The following is a 7,240-nucleotide window of genomic DNA, read 5'->3' as shown; positions in this document are numbered from 1 at the left end:
TATTCTTTACACGGTTTAATTGTACATGCCAAAAACGTATATAAATTAAAAACTAAAAAAAAATATGAACAATAAACGCACATATTTATTAAAGTCCTTTTCTCTTCCATGTTTCCCAGACGTGCGGATAATCGTAAGCTATTTCGTGTGTCCTGGCAAGGAGTTCCCTTATACGACAGTACATACAGATATATTTTTGATCGTCATCGAACACAATTAAATGGGGCTGAAACTGTACGAAGTCAATGTTATCAATCAGCGATGTTGACGTCAGTATTTCTATGACGTCAAATTCGCATCCTTCACAATTAATAGTCAGTAGGTTCAATGAATTACACCCTAAACCAATCTGTACGAAGAAGTCTACCACATTGAATATCTTGATAGTTTCCGCTTGAACCCCTTCTCTTTTGTCGTCTTTCAGCTTAGAAGTTGCGTCTTTGCGTAAACTTATTTGGAGTTCCTTCTTAGATTTAGCTAGACCGAAATTGTAGGTAGTAACTCTTGATTGGAGTGAGAGGTCTTCGATCCTTTTCGATAACTGTTGATAGAAGCTAGGAACCGGCTCTAGAGCGACATACTGTTTCGTTCCAGTTGTTTCCACCAGCTTTGGTAGCAACACACCCAGGTAACCTCCAATTTTGATGATGGTAACCCCCTGTTTCTTTTTCAGGTCTTTAAAATACGCATGGGTTATTGAGCGATCCAGCGTTTTCAAAGAGTTGTCTCTCATAGCTCGCATTACTTTGTTTCTTTCAACACATTTGTAAAGATTGTGGTATTTCTATGATGAAAGTTTTCTCATTGGTTTTGCTTTGATATTTCCAATACATTTATCTGCTGTTGTATTTGGCCATAGTGGAACCACTTCTTCAAGCTCTGGTGGCATCTTTAGGGTAATGCTTTCAGGTCTGACTACGATGGGATCTAAACGGCAAGTGTTCTCCAATGATGAAGTTTTTCTGCTTTCTCCTTGTTTTGGTTCTCTCATAATAGAAACATCCGTTGGGAGCCGATACGAACTGAGTAAGCCAATGATGATACTCACAATTACAAAGGCCACAATCACTTGCTTCCACTTGGTACTTATCTGCATCATACTCCTATAATGATAAAAAGATAAACATATTAGAACAAATTGTAAACTGTTATATAACGTATGTGATAAATAGGACGGAATCGTAAACATATCTGTGAACAATGTTTTTATATAAAATAAAGTTTAAGATGAACATGTAAATTCATAACAGCAAAATTGTTCCGTAACAGTTGTACATTATGGCAAAGTCATGAAGACTCACAAACTTCGGATGTACTGGGGCTAGTATGTAATATATAGAACGAACTTTCTTGTTTAATGATAAGAGTTGTGCATTCTTTTTCTCAAAATTTAAGTTTTCCTGTGTCTCTATCTGTGTTGTGATGAAACAACCAATCAGTTTTAGTTTGTATGGCTCAATGGTTCCATCATAGGAACATGACCTGAGAGGGGCGTGTTTAACACTATCATGTGGTTGCTTTGATTGGCAATAAACCGTTTGTGTAGCTTTGATCTGACTACCTACAAGTCTGTAGCTCTCGGTGGAAGAGTTTAAATAATATCAAAGACAACGCGTCTAAAACTCACTCGTCTCTAAAACTTGCAATATTTCAAAAAGATGCGGTCCAATATAATTTGTTTTCATTGTGTTTTATTTTGGCATAAGGTAAAAAGATGACAATGATCCTTAAAAAAAAACACAATTATAAACATCCTAGGTTGCTGACTATATAAATGTTAATATACATTACACAACTTTAAGAAACATCATAGCTGGTGTTGGTTTATTATAATATTTCAAAAAAATCATCACATGTATCATCATCAAATATACTGATATAATATAAAGATGTCAAAAAATGTCGTATTCTGATGGATGGTGAGACGCAGCGGGAATCCGGGCGTGATTTACATGGTGTTTCTCTAGTAAGAGGCTCGTGTTAATGGGGAACTGGAATGTACATACGATCGGCTGGAGGATGGAATTCCTCCCAAAAAACAAAGTTCTATAAAGGGAGGGGGGATGAATAAAACTTTTCGTTTTCTACTAAGGATATTTGGGCAGACCTTTTCTTGGGCTATAATATAAGGTCCTACTACCTAATAAATAAGGTCCTACTAACTTATAAACAAAATTCTATAAAGGGGAAATGTTTAAAAATGTTCGCTTTCTATTAAGAATATTAAGACCTTTGCTTGGGCTATAATATAAGGTCCTGCTACCTATTAAGGTATCCGATCCATAAGAGCCTCAGATTCAATGAATATGGGTGCATAGCAGGTGTATGGGCTTAATACTCAGTATACTTGGACATAATTTTCCTATTTAAGTATCAATATGTAAGTGTGGAATTTGTCCTAATTAATGACCTTTTCCTTTTTTGAAGAGTTGTCCCCCTTTGCTTTTATTTTATAAAAACTAATTCTAAAAAAATGTACACGGTATAAAATTTATTTTCAATAGTTTTAGTATTCCAAATGATAAAATACATCTTTCCACCTAAGCATTTTTTGACATTTCTAGTAATTACTTTTTATATCTTAAAAAAATATGCTTGTCTCCATAGACCTTAATGCAATCTTCTTTAATTAATTACTGCTCAGTTAAAAATATTTTAACGAGGCCGAGTACAGAACGAGTACGCACGCTTTCGCGCAGCGTTTCATTTGTATTGTGACGTCATCTTTTTGCTTGGTTGACGCAATGGCGTGATAGTTTCAACTGGAGATATTCAGCGAAAATTGTTGAAAATATCTCGTTTGATGCGTAAAAATAATGTTATATTGTGGAATAAACATAATTGTCTCGAAGTATAAGCTATATTTGGGCTCGGGTCGAAAACGTGAAGAGGGTTCAGCAAGCCTAGCCCTCTGCCGTTTTCTTAACCCGCCTAAATATAGCTTAATTCATATATTTCAAGACAGTAACCATGTATTTTATAGTAATGACCTCTCATGTGTGATGTTATATATTTTTTTATTACTTAAATATGTCTGAATGTTTTAATAATACTACATAGATCACCTTTTCCGCCTTTGTCAATTAAAAAAATAGCCATTATCTGACGAATCTGGGAAATTGGGCATACAAAAATTAACTTTGATAAGACCCCTGGAACAAACCAGGAGGTAAAAGGTTTTTTTTATTTGACCATTTGATGCCTTTTAGCAATAACTTTAATATGTAGAACAGAAAAAGAAATCCCTAGGGCAGAAGTTTTGAAAAAATGTAAAAAAATATGCAAAATTGATACATTTCAAGCAAAATCCCATAGGGTCCTATGTTAAAAATTAACAAACTTTGAGATGACCCCCTAAACAAACGGTGTGGTAAATGTCTTATTTTTTAATCTTAAAATAATAATTATATCAGTAGAAATTCATGTAAAAAGTTTCATCCAAAAATCTAGGGCAGAACAAATTAGACCCGGCCTCGTTAAAAACTTTTTCTCGGTAAATCTTTTTTAAATGCTTTAAATAAATATCAAAGTATTAAATACATGATGGATATTCAAGGTTGGAAAAATTTGGTCCTAATATGGATCGGATACCTTAAACAAAGTTCTATAAAGAGGGAATGTTTGAAAAAAAATTTTGGATAAAAAAATACCTCAAGACTGAGGATTGGAAAACCTTAATGACAGTTTGCTGGGACTCTTGAATAATAAAGCAGCAACATCTAATGAAACAACGTCCACTAATGATATAATGTTAAAACGTTGCATTAGTGGTCAGGATGTTGACCACTAATGATATAATTTTATCATTAACGAACAACCTAACCGTCCGCTAATGATATAATTTTAGATTTATATCATTAGCGGTCAAAAACCGTAACCTCTAATGATATGGAAAAAAATGAGAAATAAGGACTACCTTGACCACTAATGATACACATTTGCACATATTTTCAATTGCATTAGTGGATGGATTTGCAACCTTTAATGATATGATATGATATAAATTAATATAAAATTATATATATATATATATATATATATATATATATATATATATATATATATATATATATATATATATATATATATATAAAAATATATATATATATATATATATATATATATATATATATATATATATATATATATATATATATATATATATATATATATATATATTATAAATTTTAAATCGTACTTGAGTATACCTGAGCTAAATACTTACAATTTAAAGCAAAGTATCAAGGAAAAATTACGATATTTACATTTGGAAAAAAAAAATACTTACTAGTAAGGTATGGAGGGTAATCGTGTTCAAAAATCCAGACATGTAAACTTGTAAATCCGAATATGCAATCGTGTTGATATGTGAGTCTGAGCATGAATATGTGTAATTCTGATCGTATTCTATAAAACTCGGGCATGTGAGTCTGAGCATGAATATGTGTAATTCTGATCGTGTAACCTATAAAACTCGGGCATAAACACGTGTAAGATTTGACTCAGTTCCTTCGCATGTTGCACATTTTGCAACTTTATTGTTTACATTAGTTAATTAAACCTTCAACTTTGCACACTTTCAATCCGTAGTTTCTGCATTTGTAACTTCGGGCTCGGCAATAGCACGTCTGACATGATACAAATTGACAAATGTAAAGTCTACAAGTTTGTCGAATTTTGACATGACCTTATATGGAAACAGTGACGTCACTGATAGAAAAAGGCTAGCTGCAGGTAAAGGCATGCCGTAATCGCCGGAATAGGGACGGAATAAATAAAAAAAACATATTAGGTAAGCCTATAATCATAAATCTCTGGATAACAACATTTCATAGAGTATTATTTTCGGAAAATTAAATTATGAGATTGGTGTACATTCTATCAAGAGAATGTATAAAATATGCGAGTAAAGAATTCGATCGGCTTCAGATAACCTCTTAGAACTGAAAAAAAAATTACATTTAATGACTTTGTTTGAATACACGTGTATAACGATATATACGCATTTTTATTCATAGGCGTCTGAACCGGGAGGGGGGGGACTTTTTTGCCAAGTTAGACCTTACCATTAGGAACATTGCAACAGGGAGGATTCAACCCCCCCCCCCCTACCTTTTCCTTGAAATATTAATAGTGATATTGAAAATTAGAGTCATAGTAGGTATACTAGCACCCCCCCCCCCCCCCACCACCACCACCACCACGGATAAGGAATTTCATGATTGGGGGGGGATTGGGCAGGTAAGATTGGAGTTAATGGTATACCCTCCCCCTTGGATTAGAATTTTCATGATTATGGGAATTCTTGTCAATATTTTTCATGAATAGTTTAGCCCCCCCCCCCCCTTTCAATTTGCTTCCGACACCACTGTAGAGTACATGCAACAAATTGTTAAAGTATAGTCCTCGGCTGAATTAAGAAAATATCTCCAAATGCATCCTTATCGCTACCACAAAGTTGTGACAAGACCCCCCCCCCCCCCATGCGAAAAATTGCACGGGGTCCGTCAGCTGAGTTGCAAAGTTATCGATAAGAAAAACGACATTGGTTTTGAGATTGTGATTACCCGGTAATATGAGACATAAGGAGCGACACCCTCTTTAAAAAAATGAATAAAAATTCCAAAGATAAGGTTAACTGTCGTGAAATTAAAATGTGTATAAATTATTTAAGAAATGTTTCTTTGCATTGTCGGCAATATATAGGGAAAAAAGCCTATCATGCTGGTAAAAATTGACATTTTTTAAAAATTATTTTATGCAATTATTACGGGATTGAGTATGACGTCCTGAATGTCGGTTCAATACAGACTCACTTTGTGAAGTTGGCTGATAAAAATTTTCTGGAGAGCTAGTATAATACAGCTTTACAGCCACTTGTGAACTAGCTGCAGGTTTGTAGCTCCCTGTCTAAAAATACAGATGGACGATCTTTGAGCTACAGTGTCTCCCATAGTAAAACTTCAATTTACGGCGCACAAAAAATATGCGCTAGTTTTTTTTTTTTATTATTATTGAAGATTGTGTTATTATTTATCTTTCACTTACACAACAACAAACAAATTAAATACATGTAAAGTAACATAATTTTTCCCGCGAAAATTTACCAAATCCTTGCAGGTCGTTTATTCTAACTAATTCAGAAAAATAACAAGAGTAAAAATGGGGTACTCTATATGCAATGTTTTTGCCCAAAAATGACTAAGTTCAACAGCTGATATTTTTATAAATTATCAGAAATCAAAATCCTAGCAATTTGCATACTTCTGATATATATGTATAAATGATCTGCAAAAGAACAACTTCCTATCTTGAAAACTGTTCGAGGAGTTATCGGTACAATAAGGGTACCTTTTTGACAGCCACTCGCCCGTCTGCAATTTTTACTATTTCAATAATCGGAAACCCGGTTAAAAATTCACTCTCAAAATTCTTAGAATTCAGAAGCAATGGAGTTATATGGGACCTCACGGCGGTCTTCGAACCCCATGCCGCTCAAAATATATCCCCCCCCCCCCTTAGGAAATTTCTTAATCCGTCTCATTTCTAGAAAAGAGTACGCATTTAATTATATTCCAGTTTAAATTACATGTCAATTTTTTTTTAAAGATATAAGATATTAGGCATATCATTTTATAACACCATGAGAATTATATTACGGATATTAGCGCAGTCAATTCGGCAACGATTTTTTTTCTACATGAACCTCTTCCTGTTTGATCCAGTTTCAATCATACCTCAATTTTTTTTCTAAAAATAATACCGGTGTTTTCGATAGAAAATGTGTCGTTCATTAAAAGCTTATTGCAACAGTTTAGCCGAATATTATGTTTATTTTTCGTTCATTCCGGTCCGGCGGTTACGGCATGCCTTTTCCCGCAGCAAGGCTGTTGCCATATAAGGTCATGTCAAAATTCGACAAACTTGTAGACTTTACATTTGTCAATTTGTATCATGTCAGATGTGCTATTGCCGAGCCTGAAGTTACAAACGCAGAAACTACGGATTGAAAGTGTGCAAAGTTGAAGGTTTAATTAACTAATGTAAACAATAAAGTGGCAAAATGTGCATCATGCGAAGGAACTGAGTCAAATCTTACACGTGTTTATGCCCGAGTTTTATAGGTTACACGATCAGAATTACACATATTCATGCTCAGGCTCACACATCAACACGATTGCATATTCGGATTTACAAGTTTACATGTCTGGATTTTTGAACACGATTACCCTCCATAGTA

The 7,240-nt window shown here is 33.9% G+C and overlaps 1 pseudogene; it reads right to left on the bottom strand.

Moving 5' to 3' along the window:
* The window catches only part of LOC128172198 (uncharacterized), a 277,067-nt pseudogene continuing 269,827 nt past the window's right edge, over positions 1–7,240 (bottom strand).

The sequence above is a fragment of the Crassostrea angulata genome, chromosome 2 (genome assembly GCF_025612915.1).
Source record: "Crassostrea angulata isolate pt1a10 chromosome 2, ASM2561291v2, whole genome shotgun sequence".
Lineage (NCBI taxonomy): Eukaryota > Metazoa > Mollusca > Bivalvia > Ostreida > Ostreidae > Magallana > Magallana angulata.
The sequence above is the reverse complement of the archived record's forward strand: the minus strand, read 5'-3'. Positions and strand labels throughout refer to the sequence as shown.